This window comes from Hyperolius riggenbachi, chromosome 6, assembly GCF_040937935.1.
Source record: "Hyperolius riggenbachi isolate aHypRig1 chromosome 6, aHypRig1.pri, whole genome shotgun sequence".
In the NCBI taxonomy this organism is placed as follows: domain Eukaryota; kingdom Metazoa; phylum Chordata; class Amphibia; order Anura; family Hyperoliidae; genus Hyperolius; species Hyperolius riggenbachi.
Genome location: NC_090651.1, coordinates 219,848,585 through 219,862,118, shown reverse-complemented (window position 1 = coordinate 219,862,118; position 13,534 = coordinate 219,848,585). Strand labels below are relative to the sequence as shown.

General features: G+C 41.6%; 1 protein-coding gene and 1 long non-coding RNA gene across 11 annotated transcripts in view; one reads left to right on the top strand and one right to left on the bottom strand.

The window, feature by feature from the left end:
• Nucleotides 1-13,534, bottom strand: part of PLEKHG5 (pleckstrin homology and RhoGEF domain containing G5) — a 533,554-nt gene that overhangs the window by 148,252 nt on the left and 371,768 nt on the right. The gene's annotated exons all lie outside the window — the stretch shown is intronic.
• Nucleotides 6,628-13,534, top strand: part of LOC137521323 (uncharacterized) — a 90,766-nt gene continuing 83,859 nt past the window's right edge. The window contains exon 1 of one of the 2 annotated variants that reach the window (XR_011022095.1): nucleotides 6,628-6,706. This is a non-coding gene — a long non-coding RNA (uncharacterized lncRNA). The remainder of the gene's footprint in view (nucleotides 6,707-13,534) is intronic. The other variant, XR_011022096.1, reaches the window with a different exon arrangement.

Genomic DNA, 13,534 nt, shown 5'->3' with positions numbered 1-13,534 from the left:
TCACTTTCAATCGTTTTATCGCTTGATTTCTGATAAAAGTGAATGGAAATTGATAAGAAAAGATAAGAGAATCGAGCGGGAAATCGAGCGGAAAAAACAAATCAAAACACGATCGAACGGCAAATCGACCGCAAAAACGCATTGCGTATTCCCAGCATTAGGCTTAGAGCCCACTAGGAGCGCTTTTCTGAGCGCTTTGTGATTTGAAAAGCTCTTGCTAATGTAATGCTATGGGTGTGATCCCACTGGAGGGATGTGATTTTATAGAAATCCCCCATAGCATTGCATTAGCAAGAGCTTTTACAAATCACTAGCGCTTAGAAAAGGCTTCTAGGTTTCGAGCCCTTAGGAACATTTTTGAATAACGGTTTTGTATACACATAAAGCAAAGTAAGCAAGCAGAAATAGTGTTTGCCATTGATACTTGCATTGTATAGAGAGTAACTGAAGGAATGGATATTTTTCAAAGAAAAAAATAAATAAAACAGCTGCCAAGAGGACATCTGAAAATCATTGTTGCCCTCAAGGCAGCTGCTGACACTTGTCTCTAAGTTTAAAGAACACCTGCAGTGAGAAAAACATGGAGGCTGCCATATTTCTTTTCTTTAAAACAATACCATTTGCTTGGCATCCTGCTGAACTTTCAGGCATCAGTGGTGTTTGAATCACATACCTGAAACAAGCATGCAGCAAATCCAGTCACACTTCAGTAAACATCTGATCTGCATGCTGACTGATTAGCCATATGCATGTTTCAGGTGTGATTCAGACACTGCTGCTGCCAGGAAGTTCAACAAGACTGACAAGCAACTGGTATTGTTAAACAGGGCATACATATGGCAGCCTCCATATACCTCTCACTTCAAGTTCCTTTTAAACTTAGAGACAAGTGCATTGGGGGCAACATTTTCAGATGTCGCTGTATTCTGATGGCAGCATTGCACTGACAAGTTATAAATTACAGTTATTACTACTCACTACTCAGTAGGTGAATTATCTGTACTTGGTGGAGTTCCACTATAAAGTGCACCTAGCATGAATGGCACATCTTCCTTAAAAAGTTCTTCCCTAGACCTACATTTGTAACCTCTACATTATCTCCTGACATCGCTAATCTGACTGGTTGTTCAGGGTTACTGCATACCACTAGCTTATTACTTCATTCTTGTAGTTACCCTTTTATGCATGCATTCTACAGAAGACCTCAGTGCTGTAACCCAAAGCCCTGGGGTGTCTATAAAACCTCACACAACACTGTGAATTTATGATTATGATGAAGCAAATGGACTGGAAACAGCCGCAAAATACTCAACATGCCTGACCAGGTTTTTGCTCTGAAATTGGCTTGTTGCTAAGTAAGAAAAGGTCATCACCCCTTTAAAATGGTTGCAGGGACAGCACATGCACTTAGGGGGCAAATTTTATGAGGACGGATCACCATCTGGTTTTTCCTGTCTGCACAAAAGACCAAAGGCTTTTTCGATTCAGATTTGCGCTCAGGGGAACTTCAAAGCTGAAAATGGGCATCACAAATATGTAAGGTCTGGTGTGTGTAAATGTGAATAACAAGCTGTGATTTTTTAAGGTGTTATATGTTTGGCTTCATCAGCTTCATCAGCTCAGTTAAAGTTATTTTAGTTTTTGTGTGTCTGAGTTGTATAACCTTTGTGAGATGTGTTTAGCATGCTGTGTGCTTGACTAGTTACTCCTCACCATGGGCTAGCTTTGCTGGTCTTGTAGAACAATGTAATAGAGGGAAGAGTATACAAGCCTCTCCTCCCGTGCAGCCCTGTGCAGGACCCCCACAGGTAACAGATGGAAAGTGGCTATCCTGTGGTTCCAGGCTTCATTGTAAGTGGCTCTGCAGAGGTTTGGCCCAATCAGCGAAATACACATTTTGTTAATTTGTATTCACAAACCAAGCTCCCAGATTTACAAAATACAAACTTATTTGCCTAGTCATTGCCCCAGGAAAGGGAAGGGTTAAGGAGACTTTAAACACCTCTGTAGTTAAGCCTCTAGCAGTTGGTATTATCAGATCACTGCTTTAGCTCCTTCTGCAACTTATCTGCGTCCAAATTTTGTCATTTTATGCTCTACTTGATTGCCTAATAAAGATTTTGGAACTTTCTACCACCTGGAGTATGCAGACTTAAAAAATACATTTCTACAAGCAGCTTGGTGTCTCTAGCAGAGGTGGGAAAGGTAGAGGGGTGTTTCTCCTACACAAAAATCTGGGACCAAATGTCATGCTTGGCACAACTTTAAAGAAAAATCCAACCATTGTCGTGTGATGGCATGACTAGTGGTAGGTATAGGTGTAAACTAGATATTAAAATGTAGTCAGACATACCCTGATTGAGTCCTGGCTGTGGGGCAATGTGGGGCGGCAGCGGCCTGCTTGACGACCGTTTCGCTCAACGAGCTTCCTCTGAGGCTCCCTTCCCTAGTGTAATCTACAGGATTGTGTGCTCCTTTCCTATCACAGCCTGTGCTTGTATTACTGGGCCTACCTAACCAACCCATAATCACATGATCATGTATCTTGTACCGTTTGCCTTATATAACTTTGTTCTATGTTGTGTAACCTTGTTATATTACACAGCGCTGGACAATAAATATATACAGTGATACAAGGATGACAGACTGTCATCCTTGTATCACTGTATATATTTATTGTCCAGCGCTGTGTAATATGTTGACGCTTACAATAAATAACAAATAAATAAATTGACAAATACAATAAATAATAATAATAATCTTTTCGCCACCACTTATGATGAGTTAAGAGTCTTCCAAACATGTAAATTAGCCTCACTAAAAACAGGGATGTTTGGGCTATCAAACCACTAAACTGAGACAGCTGGATAACTTGATCAGGGGCTTGTCACATTTTGGGTCAGCAATGAGCACTAGAAATGATCAAAGGGATGCTAAGATTTTCATTTTGCATGCAGTCTGAATGCAGATTGTATGCAGCTTGGAACTGAGCCATTCAAAATCTTTAACAAGTGCATTTAAAGGGACCCTGGGGCTTCCTCCTGCCCCCTGTAGCCCATGAGGTCCCCCCGGCATCCTCCTGGTCCCTTCCATGGTCCTGCTGGCAGCTCCGGTAATCCAGCGACTTCGGCTGAAGGCACGCATGCACACCCCAGGTGTGTCATCACTCCTTTACCGTAAGTGTCCTGCGCCTGCACGATTCTCTTAAGACTGCACCGTGCATGCACAAGACGCTTGTGGTGAGCAGCATGATGATGCGCCGCTGACAAGCACGTGTGACTTTCCTATTTTGCATGCAGGTTGCATGCAAAATGAAAATCTTAGCATCCCGTTGATCATTTCTTGTGGTCAGTGATAATCCCAGGTCAGGCGCAGTGCGGGGAAGAGTATGCGCCAAAATGACATGCTTCACCTTTATTAACCATCACAGAAAAATTACTGAGACAAGATGGTACAACAAAAATATGGTGGAGTTACCTCTATCTGGTGTCCAAGACAAATGCGTACTCAAGAATGCCAGTTCCACCATTGTCTTTTTTTCCACTGCACCTCCAAGTGCTGTTTGTAAACCAAAGCTAGTGTAAGCTAGAGGATTTTAGATGGCGAAAGCTTTCTTTTCACAAGTGCCAAGACTTGTGTTTTTATAGGGCAGCCATTAAAAAGTGGAAGGGAACACTGTCCAGGCAGCGAAACCGCAGCTTTCAATGGGCTGAATTGCAGTGCGATAGCTGAATAATAGGCAGCAGGCGGTTTAAATATCAGGGAAAGCACAACACATCAGCAGACTGTCTGCATCAGTCTCCAGAGAGACTTTACAAGTGCCAGCTGGACCAGGTCACAGCACTCTCACTTGCTGCCTCAGGGAATTCTAACTTGTTAAAAGAAAAAAAAATAACAGGGAAGTCTTTCATTATGGAGAGAGAGAGGGAAAAAGAATGCTTCAGAGACCAAAATGTAAAAATAACAGTTTAATGTTTTATTGATGAGGGTGATTGACTGCATTGGAAAAAGCAAAGCCTACTGCAAGGTTCCTGGAACCTCTACTTAGCATAGGCAGAGCAAGATGGCTGATTCAATGCATGTCTGATGAAAAAAAAGAAGACGATTAGGAAATAAAATACCAGTACTACAATTAGAGCCAAAATCCCACACAAGGCCTCAATTCACGGAGCTTTATCAAACACTTTATCAAACGTTTGATAATTTACCTCATGGCTAAAATCTAATTTTGAATTCACTAAGGCGTTATATATTTATCGAATGTTTTACCGATAAAACGTTCAATAAATGTATAACACCTTAGTGAATTCAAAATTAGATTTTACACATGAGGTAAATTATCAAACGTTTGATAAAGTGTTTGATAAAGCTCTGTGAATTGAGGCCTATAGTATTGTATCTGGGACTTTACACATATAGTGTCTCCAATGGGCTACAGTAACATGAAACTACAAGAAAAGATGCCCAATCTAAAGACTTAAATGATACTCATCACAACATCACAACTCATCACATCTCTGTATGATGTAAAAAAAGTATGTTTATTATGGACTTATCCTGAACACAGAAAATATGTTAAAAACAATATATTAAAACCACCTTCTTAATCCAAATGTGATTGGAAATCTCTGTAGCAGCAGCAACAAAAATTGTGACACAGTGTCTATCAAGTGATCAGTACTAATAAGTATGCATATATTGCACAACCCTCCACTACCAATCCAAACAAAATCACAGTATACAACAATGTGAAAAACTGCACAGATGCAAAAATATGAAAATACACATATACAAAAAAAAATGTGTGTTTTTTGTATTTTCATATTTTTGCATCTGTGCAGTTTTTCACATTGTTGTATACTGTGATTTTGTTTGGATTGGTAGTGGAGGGTTGTGCAATATATGCATACTTATTAGTACTGATCACTTGATAGACACTGTGTCACAATTTTTGTTGCTGCTGCTACAGAGATTTCCAATCACATTTGGATTAAGAAGGTGGTTTTAATATATTGTTTTTAACATATTTTCTGTGTTCAGGATAAGTCCATAATAAACATACTTTTTTTTACATCATACAGATATGTGAGGAGTTGTGACTTAGTATCATTTAAGTCTTTAGATTGAGCATCTTTTCTTGTGGTTTCATAGATTAGGAGATAGAAGTCAGGGTCTGTCTCAGAATTCCTTCACTGTATAACTGATGTATGAAAACTAAATGAGAATGCAAGATGTAATTCGCTGAATCCATAGTTGATTACCTCATGGCTCATTTATGGAAATGTGAGGAGAGTAAAAGTGGAGTAGTGGAGTTATTGCTACAGCAACCAGCTAAATGTATGTTGTGTGTACGTGTATATATATATATATATATATATATATATATATATATATATATATATATATATATATATATATATATATATGGCCCGAGTATGTATTTGGCTAGCGTTGACTGCGCCCACTTTTTCTAACCCTAACACACAATTGCTCAATGACCTAGTTTGTGAGCTTTGCAGTCTTTGGCATCAATAATTTGCATTGAAATGAAACATATCTGATTGTCTGTTTGTGGCTCCACTCCCTTTTCTGAATTTGAACCCCAGTCACCCAATGACCAACTGTACCAGGTCTGAGGCTTGTGCCATTAACAGTGAAGCAATTAAATATTCCTTTTGAAAATCAATAGGTGAATTCTAATTGGCTTTTGTAGGCTCCACACACTTTTCTGAATATTAATCCCAGTCACCCAGTGACCAACTGTGCAAAGTTTGAGAATGCTACCATAAACAGTGTAAGAATGGCTGCAGTTTACATTTTCCCAGTGAAATTCCAAACTTTCGCATTTATAATATTAGTGATATTTCCATTTTCACTAACCATAATATTTAATGTTTTAACATGAATTGAAGCTGCAGTTTTTCTCCTGATGTATTGGTGGGAAAATACTTCTTTTGTCAAAGCTAGAAGGAGGATGTATTGGAGAGATGCAGGTTCTGATCAGAAGAATTAGGGACAAGGTTCCAAATTTGAAGAAGCCAAACACGTCAACACTACTCATGAGAAATATAGATTATGATATTGTGTCCTGCTTGTCCACTGAGATCAATGGAATTCTCCGTCCTCAATTTTAAAAATGACAATGACCCCGGGTCAGCATTCTGTCAACCAGTAATTTTGATTGAGCCATAGGGAAACATGGACATTACCTTGCATATCAGTTGTCCTTTCAGTTATAACTGTCAGCAATACAGTGATGCAGCTGATATAGTGAAAAGGGGCTCTGAGGCTTTCAGCTTCCAGAGAGACAAGTCTGACTAGATCTAGTCAGAACTAAAAGGAATAGTTGTTAGAAGAAAATGGTAAGCTTCTGAGTTGAACTGATGGTGAGGTAAGTATATAATATTCCTTTGCAGATCCATCATGTGTTTATTTTGAATAATTTTACTCCGTTCAGGTTCACTTTAAGACAGCCTGCTGTTTAGATGCCTCTCATCCCCACCCTCTGATTGCATATTGAGGAAAAAAGGGAGGAGCTGGCAGGAAGAGAAGCTTTTCCTTCTTGGGTTGTCATGGTTGGCAATTTAGACACAGCCACATGGCCATCAGTTAAAATGAACCGAAAAGCACTGAGCAAAGTAACAGATTAATTAATTGAATCTGCAGCAGCAGCCCAAGATCCAGGAAAAGGTAGAAAAGCTTTCAGGTCAGCACTTTGGAGAGCTGTAAAGTGAATTTTAATGCCACAACCTCTGCATTAGGGCGGCAGTCTATATCTCTGTTTCATCAGCTCTATTAGCCACCAGTGACCGGTCTCCTAAAATGGCTGTCAGGAGTAGCAAGGTCCTGTGCCAAATTCAAGGCCTGCAGTTTGATAGATCCCTCCCTTATCAGTGGACAGAAACATTTCAGCGTAATTCAGACAGTATCAGAAAGACAAACTCTCTACTGATGGAGTGGTCAGTGGCCGTTTGGCTACCTTAGCGCAACTCCCTTATATTACTTTCATGCAGAGTTTAGGATAACGCAACTCCCTTTAGCATTTATATTTCGTTAGAGGAGACCTGAGCAGTTTCATCCTATAGGACATTATCAAGAGCCCATGATAACCTCCTTTGGTACAAAACCAGTCGGGTTGGACAGTGATTAAAATGACGGTGACACGATCCACCATTCATTTGTACAGGAAAGATGTTGGTAGGAGGAGGAACAAAGAGCTGGGTAATCACATCAGACAGCAAGTCTGCTTAACCCCAAAGAACTTATGTGTATGTGCTGTCATTGGGCATACACATTACAAGTTGAGTATCTGGAGATTTATTATTGAAGAAAAAAGTGTGAAATTTCAGGGTAATACATCATATCCCCCTCCCTTTTTATATACTTTCATCAGAGTCAACATCTACAGTTATTATTATTATTTTATTATTATTATTATTTAGTATTTATATAGCACCGACATATTACGCAGCGCTGTACAGTGTATATATATATCTTGTCACTAACTGTCCCTCAAAAGAGCTCACAATCTAATCCCTACCATTGCCATATGTCTATATTATGTAGTGTAAGTACTGTAGTCTAGGGCCAATTTTAGGGGGAGCCAATTAACTTATCCGTATGTTTTTGGAATGTGGGAGGAAACCGGAGTGCCCGGAGGAAACCCACGCAGACACGGAGAGAACATACAAACTCTTTGCAGATAGTGCCCTGGCTGGGATTCGAACCAGGGACCCAGCGCTGCAAGGCAAGAGAGCTAACCACTACGCCACCGTGCTTCCCCACAGTTATTCCTATTCCAACGCAAGCCAGATTGGAGAGTTAGGATTGAGAATATTTACTGAATGCTGCTTGGCCTTTTGTAGTCAATCTATACAGGGAGTCCTGCACTTGAGAGAGGTAAGCTGACTGTGTACCTCTACACTAGATTTAGAACCTGTAGGAGTGATGGAGGAGAAGTTTTGAGCAACAGTTCTTTAACGTTTCCTTTTTTTGAATTACCGTAATAGTTAAAACAGCTAATGGACAATGAAAGTAATCACAAACTTAAAAGGGTTCTTAATGAGTACAGTAGTATGCACATACAGTACTATGAATATACATACAGTAGTATGTACGTACTATATAAACAACATTTCTTGGTATGAAAAGGCAGTTATGGTTATATAGCAAGGCTTAGGAAATCTCTGCTTAATGACACCTTCATTGAAGTATGTCAGAGCTCAAATCTATGAATTCTTGACCCTTTTGATCTCTTTTTTTGTTTTCAGAAGAAAAGTGTTTTATGACTGTAATTACTTATCAGTGAGGGTTATGCTATAGACTGAACCAGTCCCAACCCAGACAGAAACTGTCACTTTCATGCCTGATGTTTCTCTTTCAGGCAGAGAAAGAAAAAAAGAAACATAGCATAGTTATTTGTGTGCTTAGCACTGTACATATCCATGTCTATCTCATCATGTCACATGTTAGCTCGGGTGTCCTTTAAGGCAGGGTTGACACATGAGCACTTAGTGTCTGTCTTCCTTGCATATGAATTCACATTAACTCTAACACCCCATGTAAATCTTTGGTAAGTTCACATCCAGTGTGAGTTCTGCACATGGGAAAAAAACATGCGGCATTTTTTTGCACACCGTGAGGATTATCGAATTTACAATCATGAGCTACTGTGCCAAACTGCAATGTAACTGGTTCTGGTTAAACTCAATGGACGTATGTCTTTTTTCAACCTAAATAGCTATGTAACTATGTAACAGAGACAACCGCACATGGTATGCGGGCAAATGATGTGCACGTTGGCAGCACTCTACAGATGTGAACTCTCCATAAGTGTAAAATGGATGCTTTTAGTACCCTGAAGCACAAGGGAATGGAGACTGCATTAAAGAAATAAAAGAAAATAATTTAATAAAAAAATAGGCTGGCAAAAATAGAAAGCAAATCAAAGCAAAATCTAAAAGAAGGTTATCTCATAATACACCTGTGGGTTGTTCCCACTTTTTTACATTATGCTTCAACTGCCAAAAACAGGTAGGTGTACAAGCAGAGCCGGGACAAGGTCCTCCAGCACCCAAGGCTGAGACACCAAAGTGCGCCCCTCCATCCCTTCCACCCCAGCCGTCACACACTGATTGTTATTAGACTAAGAAGCGCCACAGGGCCCACAACCTACCCAACACCTTAATATCTAGTTATCTGGCTTGCAGTCACTGCCATGTATCCCCTTTTCTTATTTCTTTCTGCTTCAAACACAATTAGGAATGACAGCTGAATGAATTGTGCGCCCCCTCCTACACTGCGCCCTGAGGCTGGAGCCTCTCCAGCCTCTGCCTCGGCCCGGCCCTGTGTACAAGTCTCATCTAAATAAAATCAAGATAGAGAAGGCACCTGGCCCAGATGGCCTCTTCTGCCAGGTATTGAAGGAGTCAAGATCAGTTACCTATAGGCCACTTCATCTTGCTTTCTGTGACTCCTTCATGTAGCCAAGTTCCAAATGGCTGGTGTTCAGCTGATGTTCTTCCTTTATTGAAGAAGGGGGGGGGGGGGATCAGAACTGGAAAATTATAGACCTGTGAGGTAAGGTGCCAAGTCTCCTCTTCATCATGGGCTCAGCATCTTTTCTTCCCAATTGTACATTAACATTCAAAATGGGCACTGGGGCACAGATACTGGTTCTTATTGGATTAAAAAACTAAAAGTCTTTGAATCCAAAATCTTTCACAACTCCTGGGAATTGGATTGGCTGAACTCTTGTCAGAAGCGCAGGCTATACAGAGCTGTAACTACTTTCTCATGGTACATTTTAGCCTAGAAATTGTTAGCGATGAAGGAAAGCTAAAACCTTGGCAAGAAAAAAAATGTGGTTTAATTGTTAAAATAAAAAATGGAACTGTTGAAAGCCACAATAGTAATTAAATGGGGGAGACATAGTAATTACAGTTCTAGACTGCACAGCCCTGTGGTATAAGACTCTCACAAACCCTTGAACATAAGTCAAGCAAATGTCAAATGCAATAAGAAAACAAAAAAGGAGCCCTCTCATAGAGCTGATTACTTTTGCTTTATTGAACAACTCTGCTAAAATCAAAAGCAGCAGGATTGGCTTATAGTGCAGATAGGGTGGGAAAGTTTCTCACAGGTTTCTGACTCTGTGTTTGACTGGTTCACCCAAAATGCGATTCAACACACTGCGTCTTCATCAGGTGACCTCAGCAGACCCAGCACACACTTAAAGTGGAACTAAACTCAGAAATTCCTCTCTGCTCTATAAGATTAGCCACAGCATGATTACTAGTGTTGGTGTTTAAATCCAGGTTTCTTAATTCAGAAACCCAATGTAAGGATCCCTCCTGTAGTGTGTCCTGTCCGTTGCAGTGGAGCTGCAAACGGACAGTTCTGGCTTATCTGCTTGCATTGGGTTGTGCATTCGCAATAAGTCTCATTGTCATTTGCAATCGCTCTGCAGTTCTGGGCAGCTCAGGATGCTGTCATCATTTCACCAATTGCTTTTTGCAACTGAGCTGCGGCCAGATAGCCCTGGATGTCCTGCATGCATGTTGTTACATAATACTGCATGTATTTCTTATGGGAGTTCTTTGCATTCACAGCCAGCTAGCAAATGGTAATCAAGCCAGCTCAGGATTGAATGATTGCCATTCAGCTGTGTGGGAATTTGCATACCTGCATCCATTGGCTGATGCCAGCATAAAAGTCTGCCTCCCATCTCATACCCCACCCAACATAGCGTTCAGCTCTCTGAGTTGTCGTTGGGTCTATGCTGTGAAAGTTGTTATTGTAAATGTATAATGCCTTGCTCTGAATTGTCATGTCTGCTGGATGTTTGCTGACCTGCGGGGGTCAGTGAAGTCCTTCTGATCCTGATAGTTAGATCCTGCCAGCACCACGTTGGTGACTGGTAGTATTTCTTCTAGCCTTGTTCTTGAGGACGAACTATAGCAGCGGTTGCCATTAGTTCGCTCCTACCTATTAGTTTTGTCTATCTCAGTGTGAATGTTGCCGTCACTGAAACAGCGACTAGATTGGCTGAGCATTCCGTCTGACTGTCTGTTGTCTGTCTTGTTAACTGTCATTACTTGTGCTTTAGCTAGTGAGTTATTTGAGAGCTACATTTCATATATTGTGCATCAGCACAATATATATGTACTCTAGTCAGTCTGTATTGTATTATTGTAATATTGTATTGTGTATTGACCTTTGCCCGCTTCTCGACTACGAATCTGCCTAATCCTTCCAATACGATTGACATCTGAATTAACGTGTATGACCCAAGCCTGTTACTGACTAAGTCTGTTGTGTATTGTATCACATAGCATCTAGCCTGATAGGCGGCCCAGAGCTGCAGTTGCTCTGGCCAGTCTTGCTCCCTTGTTCATTACTCCTGTGTCTATCTGTGGAGCCTCTTCCATTATCCAGCTACTTAGCTGGATAATGGAACATAGGAAGGCGACAGCTACAAACTTGGTTCTACATCACCAGAGTTACCATCCCTCCCATGTAAAAGCGGCAATTCCGTATAGCCAGTATCGTAGACTGAGAAGGAACAATTCTAGGAGTCTAGATTTTGAGTCTCAGGCAGTGGAGATGACCAACAGATTTGTTTGTAGTAGAGTTTGTAGTATACGCCCTCCTATGTCCCTGTTTATTTTTTTATATAGGTAAAACTACCCGTCCAATGAGGGAACGGTTAGTAGAACACATTAGGTTTATTAGGAAGGGTGGAGTCCCAAGACTTGTGGAACACTTTAAAGAGGTGCACCAATGTGACCCTACCCAGTTGAAGATGGTGGGTTTGTTCTCTGTGATAACCCCAAGAAGGGGGGGGGGGGGGGGAGATAGAGAAAAACTGCTTTCTCAGAAGGAATCGACCTGGATCTCGAGGACTGATGTAATGGGCCCATTAGGGTTCAATGACAGAAATGAACTTAGTGTTTTTCTGCAAAAATATTAGTATGGTCTAATATTAGGAATTTTGTGGCTTGTTTTCTCCTTGCCTGTATCTGGTTTTGAGGTGTCACTCTCTGGTGCATCTCTCTCTAGTCCTTTATAGCACAATTAATCCAAATATATGCTTAAATTCCTTTACCTTGGTTATGGGATCTTTCCCTTTAAGTGATGCATTGATGTCTTTACATTCAAGGTTCCCCCTGGTCATCCTGCTCTGTGTGGTCTGGATATTCGTCCCCCCTTGCCTGTGTTGAGCCCACTGCATGGTACACATTGCTGCGTCCGACGGGGGCAGTCTTAGACTGGCTTCCGGATGGACGCGCATAACTGGGAAACTAGTAGGTTGCACTGACTGCTTGAACAGCGCCGCGGAGCGCGGTGACGTGACCAAGGTTGCCACCAGCGTGAGGCTGCGCTCAGTGATGATGCGCACCTACGCTGGAGGACTATGGCTTGCCATTGGCTTGGGAGGACTTAGTGGGCGTGTGCAGTATGGCATATTTTAGGCGCTCACTCGGTCTGCGGCGTTTGAGCCTTATGCCCGCCGCGGAGAGCAGCGGTCCACGAGGAAGCTGCTTTAGCGAAACAACTGTCGACCGGACAGGTCTCTGTGAGTGGTATTTTCCGATGGAATGGTGATGTATTGCGATTGGATACATTCTACTGTACAATGCTGTTCTTTGAATTGCAAACCTTGCTATTAAATGTGGCAGTTTAACACCAGCTGGTGCCCATGTGAGGACATTGTTTTTGTTGATCCAGCTACTTAGCCTTGCTGCGCTGGGTGGTCAGAAAGTATGACCCCCCAGCATTACACCCAAATTACGCCATACACCGCACTTCAGCAACAAAGCTAGTGGAGAGGATCATGGAGCTGAGGGCCGCACCACGCTTTGCATGATTCACACTGGAGTCACTTGAATGCAACCCCAAGACTCTCTCCACTAGTTTTGGTGCTGAAGTGTGGTGTATGGCATAATTCCATTTTCTGAATGAAAAAAACCTGAATTCAAACACCAACACCTCTTCCTTTATGGAAAAAAAAAATCTTTATTAGAATTTATGGAAATCCTAAAAAAAAAACCTGCAGTTTTACTTGGTTTCACGTATGCAGGGAGCACTAAAGTGGGGCCGCTTTGCCAAAAACAAGCCTTTCGGGAATTACCACGCTAGTATGCGGTAATCCCCTTCTGGCCAGGATTCAGACAGGAACTGACGCTCGCTTGCAGTCACTTCCTGTTTTGGAAACACGGAAGTGTGCGAAAGTGTGTTGTAAAAATATGCTTCTGCGCCGCAAACACCAACATTTTGCCAAACCCTGCTTCCCCATAGACTTATATGACTTCCGGTCCACCACACATCGCCGCAGAGGCTGCGCAGTAACGTCAGTTTGTCCGCACGGTAGATTGGCGACTTCTGGTGCACCGCATGCTGTATGAAAGCACGCATAGTCTTTCATTAGTATAGCGGTGAGGTGCGGTAAAATAACCCACTGTACCGGACCAGTTTGAAAAGGCCCTTAGTGTTTACTGTATGAGAGCTGCCTTGGCAGAGCTCTCCTGGAGTC